Here is a 15256-nt window from a genome sequence, read left to right as displayed (position 1 = left end):
TTTTTTTTAAATCCCAGACAGGAACTGTGGCCATCCCCAGACAAAAACCGTGTCTCCTTTTCTGCACATCCAACAACTACCTTCTCATCCGAAGCAATCACGCCCCCACCCACGATAAAAGTAGCCTTTTTCCCATAGCAACCAAACACTGAACCCCACTCCTGATGCCCGCCCTCTCCCCGACCCGCCGCACTACTCTTCCATCCCAGCGGACAGAAAACAGCAAGTTCAGCGGCCTCCCCACTTCGGGCCTCCCCACCTAGGCCAACTGGGCAAGGCTCGACCCCACTCCAGTGCCCAGCGCAGTCCCTAGCGCAGGGACCCCTGAGGGAGAAAGGGGATCCCCCATTCCGCCGCAACCGAGGGTCGTCCCCCGAGAGCATCGGGGGCAGCTTCCCTGGGTTTCTGGCCGAGTTGCACCCCCGCCCCCCGTGGGGAGGGGCTGCGGCCGCTAGGAGACGCTTAGGGTCTGGTGGCTCCTCCCCTGGGGTGGCCGAGCAGGAAGCGGGGCGCGCGGCGGGCGGGGGCGCGGGGACGCGCGGCGCGGTGCGGACGAGCGCGCGGGGCCGAGGCGGCGGAGTATGCGCGGGCCTGGGCGGCCAGCCCCGGCGCACAGCCGCGGCCGGGGCGCGCGGCGCGGGGCGGAAAAGCCTGTTTACACAGACTGCACACCGCCTGGGGAATAATGCAGTAAAGGAAGTGAGCCGGCTCGGCCTGACTGCTCCAACTTCCTGCTCTCACACACACCAGAGGGGAAAAAAAAAAGGAGTGAGAGAAAGAAAAAAAGGGGGGAAAAATCAGGATCTCATTACAAGAGCAACAGACCGTCTGCAGACGCCTGTCAGCATGGAAAGTCGGGGGCTTTCGCCCGGTTCCTCCTAGAAATTCCCCTGAAGAAGGATCTTGAAAGCTCCCTCACATCTGGGTAGGTAGCAGGGCTTCTGCCTGTTGCTGGGACAGTTGCAAAGTTTCGTTGGGGGTGTTTTTTTCTTTCTTTGCTTTGGCTTAGTGGGGGTTGGGCGGTGGGCGCCGCGGGGTGGGCTGCGGGCCGGGTTTTGAGGGGGGGCGGTCCCGGAGAGGGGGCACAGCCGGGATGCTCCTGCGCCCGTGCCGCCGCCCACCCAGCGGGAGCTCCGCGCCGGTCCGTGCGCCGAGCTGGGGGCTGCGGCGACCCTGCGCTGGCTGCACCCGGCCCTGGGGCTGCGCTGAGAGCCCAGAGGAGGGGCGCGCTCAGGGAGTAGGGGGACGGTGAGACTTGGGGACCTTGGGAGGAACTGTGACTGGAGCGGGCTGCGTGCCTGCAGGCTGGACCACCGCTGACCTGCCAGCTGGGGTGCCCCGCGGGGTGGCAGTGGGCACCGACACTCGGATTCTGGGAGACGGGTGGAGGGCGGCGGTGGGCGTGCGGCGCTGAGACGCTAGGCTGGGGGCTGCGTCCACTCGCTCGGCAGGTGACCCCCGGCCGGGTCACCACCCCGGGCGCACGCCCAGCCGGACCTTTAAAAGCCGGCGGAGTCTTTACTAAACACTGACGTGCAGGAGAGGGATGTATAAGATCTTGTCGCCCCCAGCTCTTTAGGAAAGGGGCTCTTCAGTTTCCGACGGAGCGTTGGCCTGTAGTGCTACTGTAACTTTTTGGAGAGGGGGAAATAAAAATTTTGGAGAATTAAAAAAGAAAAATAGGAGGTCTTGGTTTTATGCTTTCTAAATTGAATCATCTTGAGGACAAGCTGCAGTAAGGCGGCGGGTGGGGGTGGGAGCAAGAAATGTTATTTCAGAAACTGCAAAAGGGGCTTTTTCAAAAAAAAAAAATAAAACGAGTGTCGGGAGAGTTTCTGGCTTGTCTGGAAACTGCAAGACTAATTGCCATGCGCTTCCGCTTTGAAACTGGCAGCAGACAGCATCTTGAAAATGACTCACTAGAGGAGCTCACAAAGAAACTGTGGTTTGCTCCTTCTCAGGTTTATGTATTTGTGCCTTTTACAGTTTCCTTTGTAGTGTTGGAGAGGTCCCCCGCCCCTTCCCCGCCGGCCCCCTCCCACCCTCCCGCTTTTGGAAGCCCCTGGCCGGTCTTTAACTCCCCCTAGCACCCCAGCCTGGAGAGGGGGGCTTGGGGGAGGCTGAGTTGTTTTTGGAGTTGGCTGGGAAGAGGGTTAAAGGGATTCTGCTGCTGCAGGGGGAAAAAGTTCCCTGAATTTTCCACTGGCTGCTGCAGGAAGAGAGAGCCCCTTTAGTCATTGCTAAGTAATGTCTGCACACACACCAACTAATCTCATTAGGAGTTTCCGCTGCTCCGCACAGGAGGGGTTTTGTGCAGCCACCGTCAGCCAGGCGAGCCCTGCGCTGGAGAGGGAGACAAGTTACGGCTTTATTTTACTTCGAGGTGCCAGCCGCCAGCCGAACCTTTTCAGGGTAGCGTCTTTGCAAACTTTGAAGTCACTTTGGATTTCGGACTTACAGGTTTTTCTTTCCCAGTTGTGTATGTGAAGTTTCTATTGCCTAAGCAGCTCAACACACCCAAGCCTCTCGCGTCTAGGCTTCAGTCTTTGTTTTGGGGGGGAGGGGGGGGAGGCGGAGGAGATGGGAAACCAAGCATGTTCCAGGCATCTCTTAATGAGCCCAAATCGGTTTCTGAGCCTCGTTGCCTTCTTGCCAAACAAAATACCCTCTGATCTCTCTCCCTTTCTCTCCCTCTCTGTGACACATTTATTTGGGAAAGGTCAGTTATGAGTTTCAATTTATGGGGATTATAAAATACAAATTGTGTTAGGAGGGCACATGGGTCATACGGTTACGAAGACTGTCCATAAGTGTTTTTAGAGTTTCCAGTAATGATCTTGCCTGCAAAAACCCATGATGGTCTTTCTATGCCAAATATAGCAAGGGCCTTCTGGCTTTTTTTTCCCCCTTTTTAAATCATTATATGATGGAAATGTATAGAGCTACTAAAAAGGGTAAAGAATTTGCAGGAACCCGATTGGAACTGTAGGGCTCCTTTATTGGCAAGGACATGCTGCTGTCTTGAGGGCTTCTAAGGTGTTGGCATTTCTTTTAGGGTGGCAAAGCATGTCCTAAAAACAGCCCTACCAGCCTGACCAGGTCGTGAGTCACTGGGCATGAGTGTAGGATGTCCCTAACACTGTGTCTGGCACACAGTAGGTGCTCGGTAAATTGTGGCATTGAAAGCTGTGAGTAGGCTAACAGGACTCAGAATAAATAGATGAGAAAAAAAGCTTTGCAAAGCTTACATCATTCTGCATGAGCATTTCTTAAGGATGGAAGTTGTGAATATTCTCTCAAGACTCCACTTCCTTCAAAATAAAAAGGAGGTAATTAGGAGTCTTCATTGCAATAAGTTATTATTAGGTGGTTCTCACCTGGGAGTAATTTTGCCTCTCAGGGGGCATTTGACAGTGTCTGGAGACATTTTGGTTGTCATAGCCAGAGAGGGTGCTCTTGGCATCTTCTGGGTAGAGGTCAGGGATGCTGCTACACATCCAACAATGTACAGGACAGACCCCCCCGCCCCGACCCCGGCCCCACCCAAAGAATTTTCCAGCCCAAATTGTCAGCAGAGCCCAAATTGAGCAACTCTTGTTTACATTAATGATGACTGGTCTTCTACGTGCATCCATTCCATGAAGAGGACGTTTAAAATTCATCAGTTGCACTTTTATGCCACCTATATAACACAGTATGCACGGATTTTTTTCTCTCCCTTGCCCTGTCTTTTTTGGTCAGTAATATGCAACAGCATGCCATGCAAATGAAGACATGATGGTGTTCCTTTGTGAGCTGAATTAGACCATCTCTGAACCTCACCCATTTGGTACTAAAAATGCTTTTTGGACCAGAATGGTAGATAGGGGAGAGCAGTGATTTTTTTTTTCCAGCCCAGTTTGAATTTTGACATTTCCTAAACGTTTACTAAAGACATCCTTTTCCCCTTACTTAAAAATTTTAATAATTCAAAACTGCTAGTATACAGTAAAGGTAACTCTGAGATCATATAATGAAATTTATATTTGTAATAACTTTTTGGAACTTGGATCTTTTCCTGAAATTGGTTTTAAAGGACTTCCAGGCAGTGCATATAAATTTAAAATATTCCTTTCTTAGCTGTCAGATACCGAGTTTTCTGTGTTCTGTGCCACTCAATTATATTTATATATCTGTCCGATTCAAAAACTAATATGATTGCAAAGCATTACCTATTGACAAACCGAAAACACTTTAAAAAAAAAATCCAAGGATGTGACCTCCTGGAGTAGAGTGCTTTTCCTCTAATGGTGAGTTACTGCTTACTAATTAATAGCTTTGCTCCTTTGCAGTCCTAGAGAAGGGTCCAGCCATCTCCATGTTTCCCAGACCTGAGGTTCCTCATTAAACTTTAAAAGAAATCGGTTCTCTATCCATCTGGCTGTGCCCTGGCTGCAGGTAGCTGGCTTCTGCCACGTCTTAAGGGCTGCCACCTACACATACACGTGTAGCCCAGGTCATTTGAATGAAGGACCCCACTCCTGTCAGGTTTTTCTGTATATTTCAGGCAAGAGTTATTTTAATTTTTTTTAATGTCCCAGTTACCCATAATTTCTCTTTGCCTTCATAGGTTGAATTGTAATGCATTTGAGATCATACTAGTATAACAACATTTTCTAAAGGTTAGTTGGTTTTTTCCTGTTATAAAAATATTGATGTGAATTACCTTAGGAAGATTTAGAAGAACCACAAAGAAAAAAAGTAAACATGTTTCATAATCCCACTGTTGCCATTTGGTGTGTATTTTTCTGGTTTGTTAAAATGCACATGTGTGCAAACCTACACACATGCACACTGCACAGGTGCATAGGTAACATTTTAAATTGGAATCACACCATACTTTCTGTTTCGAAACTTCATTTCACTTAACATAGCATGTGGCATTTTAATAACCAGTACGAAGACCAAAATGACCACACATAGAGCTTGTACTTATTAATCTAATAAATGTGTTGACTCAACAATAGATTGACATAATTTCGACACAGATGTGTTCAGTGTTGTTGCCTTTGTGGCTCCAAGTAATGTTCTAAGAATGCTGCCGTCTTGAAAGACTGAGTTCATGTGTGGTGTGAAATTTGGGATTTTGATGAGTTTCTCTATGATTTAAGAATGAGTCATGATTTGCAAGAGAATATCAAGATGTAGTAACAGGAAGTCCAGGGTACTACACATCAAAATAGAATGTTCAGTGATGAAAAAAGAGAAACTAGGCTAAACCAAAAATACTCCTTGAACTTAATCTAACTAGAGGAGGGAGGAAGGTGCCTCTTGCACACTTGGACAACTTTTTATGTGGTCGTGTTTTACTTTGTGTCAGTAGGCTTTTCAAACTTGGATAGTGGTGTGTAAAGTGGGTTTTAGCTCAAGACCACGATTGCCCTCGGCCAGTGTGAGTTGAGTTGAGCTGGCTTTGGGTTTGAAACCATGGCCATGAGGCCATGAAGACTTGGGTTTGCCACCTCTCATGCGTCCTCAGTGCGCTGAGTTGTCAGTGTGCGTGTGTGTGTGTGTGTGTTTGTGTGTGTGTGTGTGTGTGTGTGTGACTTCGGCTAACAAATCCTAAAATTAGCCTTCAAAAACGGTGGATTATGTAGTCTTCAAAGTAATATTCTGTGCAGAAATTTGACTCCACATGATTCCTATTCACACCAAAATAAAAATGGCCTTTCATCCATTACTGGCAACTTACATATATGTCAGCAGTTTAAAAATACACTTTTAGTTGGTCATTTCAATGCATTGGAATTTGGTCTAAATTGCCAGTAGGAATTAGCTCATTGACTACTTTATGTGTTTTAATTCCATTTTCTGGAAAGTAATTATTAAATTATTGTAAGAACTGAATGGGATTATTTGATAATGTGGCTGTGAGATTTATCTGTATATTTTTTAAAGAAATTAAGGCGATGGTGGTACTAATGTAGTCTAATTTGAATGGGACGAAAATAAATTTATTCACCACACACACGCTCTGAAAAGTTTTAAGGCATAGATTATCATAAGTATTTTTCAAGCTACCGTATCTGAGAACAGGACCTAATTTTCTGTGCAGAACTGTGGGAGCCACAGGGGAGAGGTAGTGCCATGACCCGATCCTTTCTCTTTGGCGGGTAAGGGGTTAGGGGTCTTTTCCTATAAGCAACAGAATAAGGAATCTGAGACCCTTGGTTTCTTTCTTTTTTTTTTTAATTGAGGGGTAATTTTACATACATGACAATGCACAGGTTTTAAACATTAATGTATACACCTGTATAGTCCCTGCCCCCTCTCTTTACACAGAGACTATTTCCATTACTCTAAAATAGTCCTGGCTGGGCTTTTTTTTTTTTCATTATAAGCATGGTAGTTTCATGATTCTACCATGCAGGTTATTAAACTCCAGAACATCTTGATAAAAAATGCAGTATCTGTGTCGTTAAAAATAAATCATGAGAATATGTGGATTTTCTTATTACATGATAAGAGGAAAAGTCCCTTCTACATTATTTAATGTCACAAAACTAATATATATGCTGTGGGAAAGGGAAGATTCCCTTAAAACCAATTGTGTTAAGGAGGTTATCGCTTAGTCTTCTGAGCCCTCAGTTTCCCTGGCTGTATGGTAAAGTGAATTAGAGAAGCTTTCAAGGCAGAAGTCCTATTGTACAACTTTTTTGGACTAAACAACTTGAATTCTTCTAAGAGTTGTGAAAATGTAATGTGAATTTTGCTGTCACCCCCAAGCAGCTGACCTTTAGACATATACAGCAATTTAAACAGACTGCTCTTTTGTGGTGGGACAAGGGATCCCCCAAAGGTTCCCCTTTCAATCCCGTTTTGGCCCCTTATTGAATAAGGAACACCTGAGGGAGGGTCCGCATTAGCCGCTGTGCTTACCTTTCCTCCTTGTCTGGAGGTCTGCACCACTTACCTCTAATGACCCGCAATTGCCTAATTCCTGGGGTTGGGTGCTGAGTAGGCCCACGTAAGGTTTTCAGCACCAGGTAGTCTTTGCAAATGATCTCCATCCTGGACTGCAGTGTCTGATGGGCCCCACATTCCCTCTCACCCACTCCAAGCCCTTCTCCACCCCTAAGTTAGAGCAACCGTTTAAACACAGCCCTGACCATGTCATCCCACTCAAAATCTCTCAGTGGCTTTAGTGAGGATAAAGACCCAAATCCTTAATGTGGGCTGCAAGCTGTGACTGGGGTCAGCCACACTGGCCTTTCCTCAGTTCCTCAGATATGAGATGCGCCCTAGTGGTCGTTGTTGTTTAAGATTTTATTTATTTATTTTTAGAGAGGGGAAGGGAGGGAGAAAGAGGGAGAGAAACATCAATGTGTAGTTGCTTCTCGCCTGCCCCCTACTGGGGACTTGGCCTGCAACCCACGCATGTGGGAGTCAAACCGGCGACCCTTTGGTTCGCAGGCCCGGCTCAATCCGCTGAGCCACACCAACCAGGCCGAATGCTCTTCTCTTTCCTAGAAATTCCCTGCTTTGCCCCCCACTCCCATAGATTTTTCTTACTCCACTTGGCCTAGCCAATGTGAAGTCATCCTTCAGGACTCAGCTCAACCATCTCTTCGTGGAGGAACCCTTTGCTGGTCCCCAGCCTAGATCTCCCATGGTCACATGTTCCTGGTCTTTGGAGCCCTTGTCACAGGCTGTATTTAAATGTGTCCTCACTACCCGAATTCTTCCTTTCCAAATTCTCACTGTCCAAACACAGGTACTGAATAGTTTCAGATAGAGATTTATGGGCACAGGGCTGATGTCCCTCATTACTCATTAATACTCCTTGTCTAAAACTCAGGAACCAAGTAGATTTAATAGTACAATACCCCTCATTATCTAAGGTCACTGTCCAAACCCTTGAATCAATTAAATTCGGATAGTGAGGGGTGCCTGTGCATGTATGTGTCATGTGTGTTTCACATCTGTCACGCACATCAGTCTGTAAGCTCCCTCTGGGGCCTGCCTCTGTTTTTCTCATCCTTGTATTTATCCTAGCACTTTGTACAAAACCTGGCACTTAGTGAATTAAAAACAATCTGAAGGGGGGAAAACTTGCCAGAATAGCCTGTTTTCCCCCACCCCACCCCCATTTTGCCACTGGACTTGACAAAGCACTTTGTTGACATGCATAAATCCAACTCTTCCCTAGACAGTACATTACTTGGATTAATAACAGGCATAGCTCTTGGTTAGCCCATAAAGACAGCCAAGAAGATCCTCTGTAGAGAATCTATCATTTCCCAGAGTTTTTGTCCAGACTTGCAAGAAAAGGAGATGTCCAGAAGTCAGACTAGTTTGTTAAACATCCTAGAGGACAACGTTAGCCCTGTTGTTGATATCAGTGTTACACAACGAGTGGTTGGTTAACAGGTAAGTAATTCATAGGATAATATAGCTTGAAAGAATTGCAATGTAAAGCTCTTTCTGGATTAAACTTAATCATTCTAGCCCTGGCTGGTGTGGCTCAGTGGATTGAGCCCCGGCCTGCGAACCAAAGGGTCGCCGGTTGGATTCCCAGTCAGGGCACATGCCTGAGTTGCGGGCCAGGTCCCCAGTCAGGGGCGCATGAGAGGCAACCACACACTGATGTTTCTCTCCCTTTCCTTCTCCCTCCCTTCCTCTCTGTCTAAAAATAAATAAATATTTTTTAAAAATTAATCATTCTATAGCAGCCATCATTAGACCTTTATCAAGACTTCAGTTGATCAAGTTTTCATAGTCCCCTTAGGCTGAAGTCCATAATACAGGGTGGGGCAAAAGTAGTTTTACAGTTGTTCATATAGAAAATAATACTATAATTAATAAATAATAATACAAGACTAAACTCTGTGTTTCATATACTCACAACTAGACACATACTTTTGCCCCACCCTGAAGCCACAGTTAAAAGTTCTTCATTTATACCAACATACAGCTTTTGTCTTTTTGTCTGTCATTTTTTGTGATTAATGCATGATGTTTCTGATTGAGTTTTAAAATAATAGAAGACTCTGCCTGTGTGATGATGAAAAGATGAATGATTAAATACCTAAATTGTTTTGGGGAGAGGGGGTCTATATCTGTTCATTTCAGCTGGGTTTTACCAAGGAGCCGTTTGTTGATAGTCAAGGCTTGATTAAGCAGAATGTATGATTAAGTAGATTTTTTTCCCCCCTGCGCTTAATTGTCAGAAGAGAGAACTTAAAACAACAATAACAGCAAAACAAGATCTGGAATTTATTCCAGGATATGCCCCTGGGTAACTGCAGGAGTTCTCCCATACTGTCTGTGCCTGTAAGTTCTCACCATCCTCAGAAGGATGGCACAGGGCCCCCAAAGATCGGGGTGCTCTTTTAAGCGACAGAAGGGCTATAGGTGTTAGAACAATTTCCCAACGCTAACTGTTAAGAAGAACACTTCTCTGGTTGATATGATACTCAGTGAACTGGAGACGTAACCTCCCTACAGTTTCCTTTTGGAGTTGGAATGCTCTTGAGCTTCAAATATAAGCCCTTGTTGCTGGGGTTTATTTGAAAATGAGAGACGTAGGTAGATGGTGAGTGAGAGAGAGAGTGTGTGGGTCTGGGTGCACTTCCATAGACGTAGGCTACAAGGGGCTGTCTGAGTCTGAGAGAATGGGACAATGTGACTTGGTTTTTACTCCTCTATGCAGAGGCCTTCCTCTTGCAGGTAGGTTTCGAGCCCTAGCTCCCTGCAGAGGGTGGGAGCTTAAAAGGATGTTTGCTAATCTTCACTCCAAAGAATCACTGGTGCACTGTGAGGACTCAGGAGAGAACTTGGATGCATTTATATGGTTTTCAGGAGAAGAGAAAGCTCAGATTCCTGATAATTTCAGTAAGCTCTCTTAGGAGCATACTAGAAGGAACCAAACCACATGGTAGTATTTGGAAGACCATCTGGAGATGCGCCTCTCCAGTCTTCTTGTATGGCCTTGCAGTTTGAAATCCTCTGGAATCTAGAGTTCATGGGCGTTGGTAAGGGAAGTGCTATCTGCTGATGTCCTCACCTGTTTTCCAAGAACCAGGAAACAATCATTTAGACCAGAGGGTGTTAGATGGTATAGCATTGTTTTCTTTTTCTTTTATCTTTTTTTTAGAACAAATTCTCCAAGTGACATTCTGAGTCAGGGTTGGAACTGATTAAACCCCAAACAGAGCTATGCCATCATCACATCTGTGCTGAGCATGTAGCAGAGGGCAGAAATGCCTGAGGACGGGCTGACTTCATCTTCGATAATCGAGGCAAGAACCGGAAGTGACGCACAGTCAGCCACTCAGCGTTCCTTGGCTTTGCTCAATTCACTTGGTTAGACATTTTAGCAGTAATTCTCCATTCTGCACTTATGATACGTGGATAAATTGAGTAATTTCGAAGACTGTTACCAACTTCTTAAAGTGAGTTGCTTACATTACAAAAGTATATGTTGTTAGAAGATGTCTTGAATCACACAAAATGACCCAAGTGTCCTGGGTTCTCAAAAGCTCATAGTCACTGCTCTCAAATGTGAGCGTTGCTCTGCTTTCATTCAAATCAGAGCTGACCCACGACAACGGCACCCTCCCCCAGGCTTTGCCACATCCTTTGCTTTTTTCTTCTCTTTAACCTACATATTAAGACCTCCTAATTTGTTTTTAGGAAAGGAGAGAATTTAAGACCTTGACGTAGATGATCACACGTGTACCTGATGAGTAAATTAGAGACAGGATGATTTTTATTTAGCAAGGGGAAAAAAGATCATTTATAGCAGGACCTGGCTGTTATTTTATGCTGTTAAGATAATCACATTGTACAGTTACCGGAAGAGTAAGTAGAGGAGCGAGTTGTATGTGACATTTCACAAAGGACCAAGCCAGGTGAGCGGATGGCAGATTCCTGCAGGAGAACTCAGGACTCTAGGGACACTTTGGACTCTGAATTTGATGTTTGGTACTAATGCTAGCAGCAGCCTTTCTCTATGTGACATGAACGAATGAACCATTCATCTTCCACTGAATGACATGTTTGTTACTTTCTTCATCTATTCAATGCAGTTTGGGATAAATTAAAAAAATAGGTTTTAAGGATAAGGCATTTGGGAGAAGATTCTTTTGAAATCACGTACTGTCTCTTTTTGCAACAGTTTCCTTAGAAATAACTGTTCTTGACAGGAACACCAAGTATTTTTCATGGGTTCCACTTAATAAAGTTTGATTGTAAGTCAGGCTTGATTTTAAATAGACATTCAGTGAAAAAATGAGATGCCTTTTGGTTGGCATTTTACCTTAATGCCCTTATATTTTGCATCATGTTAAAAAAGCACTTTGCCCTGGCTGGTTTGCCTCAGTGGATTGAGTGCTGGCCTGCGAACCAGAAGGTCGCCAGTTTGATTCCCAGTCAGGGTACATGCCTGGATTGCAGGCCAGGTCCCCAGTGGGGGGCCACGTGGGAGGCAACCACACATTGATGTTTCTCTCCCTTTCTTCCTCCTTTCCCCTCTCTCTAAAAGTGAATAAATAAAATCTTTAAAAAAAAATAAAAAAGACTTTGTTAGCAGTTGTTTAAATTCAGAAGAAACTGCATTTGGCACCAAAATCATCCTAGGTATCTAGACTTGATATCCATGTACAAAAATGTAAGCGAAACATGCATATGGAGAGAGTAAAGCTATAAAAGGGATAGTTAACTACCTTCATGGCTCTAGATGCAGCTAAAATCACCCACAGATGTCTACCACATGAGCAGGTGATGATATTTTGAAGACTGCAGAGTCATTGTTTTTTATAGATCCTTCCCAAAGTGAGTATATTATCATACCATATTTATGCATAAATGTTTATGTCTATATTTTGCATATCCTAAACCATAAAAGAGTTTTGCTGAGAAGAGCACCAAAGAAAAGCAGCGAAGATAAGGTGACCACAGATTCTAAAAGCCTGGAAGAATCTAGGTCCTTGCTTAGGAGGCCATCCATGTAAGGTAGCTGGCTCTTTGTGCCTCTGAAAACTCCCTAAAGGGGCTGTCACAAACACCAGAACCTCGTAACTGTTTTTGCAAGTATAGTATATAGAGTAGGACCTGAAGATTAGCTGATGTTGTTATTATTCAGCTAAGTCTTGACATTGCCAGAAACCAGCACATCATTGGCACATGTTAAATTTTAGGAAAAGGGAAAAGAAAAAAAAAAGCTTGAAAGGCTATTAGCCATTTGTAAATTAGCAGTTCAAATATGTTATATTGTAAAAATTTAAAACAGCACATATGTCTAAACAATGCCAACGTCAGCTATCTAGTATCATTTTCTCTCTCTATATACGATTTAAAAAAGACACCTAAAATGGTTTCAGTGGATTTACTCTAGAATAAAGAAGGAAGGATAACTTTCCCAAGAATGCTGATGTTGGGGACAGTTTTCTTTCATCACTTAACCATCCAGAAGATGGAAGAAATGGCACTGTGTGGTTTTAAGTTTTACAGAGAAGAGAAGAGAGTTCGCAGTTGCTCTGGGAAGACTGTGGCTCTTCTCCCGCTGCAGCCGCTGCCAGGGCTTTCTGTGAAGGAAAACTGAAAGGACAGCGTTGGGGGTTGTGATGGCTCCGACTTGTTCCCAAGATGAGCGGCCTGGTGTGTCCCGCATGCGTGAGCAGCTGCCCCGGTGCTGAGAGACATGTTCCGACGGAGGCCGTGAATGCAGCTGAGACCAGCTGAACGGACCTGTAGGGGGGATGTGGGACCTGGTGACTCTGGTCTGACAGGGCAGCAGAAACAGTGCTCACCCTGGAGGGAGTTTGGCGGGACTGGAGATACAGCCACGAGGGGAGGAAAGGCTGTGTACCTTCCCCCGGTGGACCGAGGGAGGTAGGGTTGCCGTGCAGATGTTGGAGGTGGGCCAGACCAGGTGCAGCTGGGCCAGGGAAAGGGGAGGCTGCACAGATGGTTACCTTTCTGTCCGGAAATGCCCGTCCCTGCAGAGGGACTGGGATGCAGCCACAGCTCTGCACATTTCCCGGTCGCCAGGGTCCCTTGGGGATCCTGCTGAGCGGGGAGGGATGGTGTCCCGGCCCACACCTGGCCCACCTGGGGCTCATTCCTCCCTGACCCTGGTGTCGGCCCAATGTGTGTGCACACTTGTGAGAGGCAGGAGGGCCTGCTGATGGCTGTCGTTGGTTCGGGTGGCGATTAAGGAATGGCCTGAGGAGGGAGAGCGTGATGTTCAGCTAAACGTATGGCTGGTTGCCATGGGTGGAAAAAGAGCAGTGCCTAGATTTTTAATGAGAAGAGTTAAGACCTGAATTTTCTTAAACATTATTTTATCTTGCCTTTTTTTTTTCTTCTAATGTTTCCACTGGGTGGTGCTGCAGGAATTCCTACCTTTTGCCTTGGATCTACCCTTCCCAGAAAGACGCTTCTAAAGCATAATAGGAGGAAGTCCTGATTTAGAAAGATTTTACAGTTTCAACACAATAGAAGAGTTTGGAGGATGCTCTGGCAGGAAATGTTTCAGTTTCTGGATGTGGAAAAACCACCATCATTTTGTGTCATGCGAAAGGGTTCTTACTACACTTTTGGCTCCACCAACTTGTTGTTGAGCACAGAAGAGCTTTCAGGTTTATCTGAGAGATCAGGATTCCATTGTAGTGGAAGTGGAATGTAAGGGTTCCTTGATTTTCAATTTTTGGAAAATTATCTTAACAAAGTACCTAAGCAAATAAACATTTTCTGATGTTAAGACAGCACAGATTTTACACATGTCTCTGTCAAGGCTTTCTTGAAGCTGAAGGCATTGTTCCCTTCTCATTTTAGAGATCGTTTATACAACCTATTGATCAGAAGGATAACTTAGATTTTTGCTTTCAAAATACTTTTAACTGTAAAAAGTCTCTTAATTTGATAATACATGTGGTAGGATTGGCCATATCCCTGTTTTACAGATAAAGAAGTTGAAGTAGAGGGAGATTGACTAACTCTTTAAGGCCTTGGGCAAGATGAGGATTTATGTGTTCTGACCTCTTTCCCTCGTGCACAGGACCAAATTTAATTAATAGTAATAGTAAAAAAAAAAATAGGTAGAGATTTTCCATTCAAAGGCCTATGAAATATAAGAACCAGGGAGAGTGTGGAGGGAAAATGCCCCCTGGAAATCAGGGAGCTCATTATATTGAAGTTTAAATTTCAGGACAGTTAGCAAGATTTTAAGTAAGTTTTACTGAATGCAAAATCACGTTTGTTTTTTTTCACGTGCGTGTTGTGGTCCTCTGTGAAAGCCCAAATAATGCTTTCGTGCAACCTGAGACAGGGGTTCCCGAGAGGTGCTTGTCTTTAAAGGAGAAACGTTGAGCCCACTGGGTGCCCGGGGCCACACTAGGCACTGTTGTGTAGCGTCCATGGGGTTCCCAGCCTGTCCCTGTTCATCTGTGAAGCCTTTCTCATAATTCATTTCATTGTCACGTGAAATGTGCACAGGCATTGGGCCCCTCTGAGGGGCCAGGCTAGATGGCTTCTGACTTGCCTCCTCTCGTTCCACTGTCCTGTGTGCACACGCTGAGTCGGGGATGCGCGGGTGGGGGTGCGGGGATGCGTCATTCCTGCCGAGGAGGAGCTAAGTTCCTGAAGGTACAGCTTCTCGCGTCCCATCATCTTAATCAAGAGCCCGCCTTCATGATTTCGTGTTGGATGAACCTGGAGCGTCGTTAAACCATCTTACAGATCTTTTTCTTTTTTTAAAGATTTTATTTATTTTTCGGCAGAGAGGAAGGGAGGGAGAAAGAGAGGGAGAGAAACATCAATGTGTGGTTGACTCTTGCGCGCCCCCCCCGACTGGGGACCCGGCCTGCAACCCAGGCCAGGGGTTGCCTGGGATTCAAACCGTCAACCTCTGGGTTCCCAGGCCAGCACTCAATTCACTGAGCCACACCCGCCACCAACTTACAGATCTTTTAAAAAGGAAAATTGCTTTAAAGATAGTGATGATGGGTTGGGTTCAAAGTTCATTTCTTAAAACAAAACCAATCGGGACAGCTGGAGTCACCAATGAGGCAAAGCCAGAAGTAAGGAAATTCCCTGACTTGATTCCTACTGGGAATGTCCTATTGCCCTCTTGAGTTAAAACGAGCCTTTCCTCTTAGCAGCAGTGAGGTGTGCACAGGAGAAATGAGCCTCTGCTAGAGGGGATATGCGTGCGGATGAAGAATCTGCACTTTGGAGCCCGAAGCCCGTGGGGAGGAGGCTCTGCCCATGTTAC

At 45.5% G+C, this 15256-nt stretch overlaps 1 protein-coding gene across 2 annotated transcripts in view; it reads left to right on the top strand.

The window, feature by feature from the left end:
* Nucleotides 1–536: 536 nt before the first annotated feature.
* The window catches only part of ELK3 (ETS transcription factor ELK3), a 65657-nt gene continuing 50937 nt past the window's right edge, over nt 537–15256 (top strand). For both annotated transcript variants that reach the window (XM_054574676.1, XM_054574675.1), the window contains exon 1: nt 537–925. The gene's annotated coding sequence lies outside the window, so the exon portion shown is untranslated. The remainder of the gene's footprint in view (nt 926–15256) is intronic.

The sequence above is a fragment of the Pteronotus mesoamericanus genome, unplaced genomic scaffold (genome assembly GCF_021234165.1).
Source record: "Pteronotus mesoamericanus isolate MK-2021 breed Mesoamerican mustached bat unplaced genomic scaffold, CSHL_Meso_final contig_263, whole genome shotgun sequence".
Classification (NCBI taxonomy): Eukaryota; Metazoa; Chordata; class Mammalia; order Chiroptera; family Mormoopidae; genus Pteronotus; species Pteronotus mesoamericanus.
Note: the sequence above shows the minus strand (reverse complement) of the source record. Positions and strands in the feature narration are given on the sequence as shown.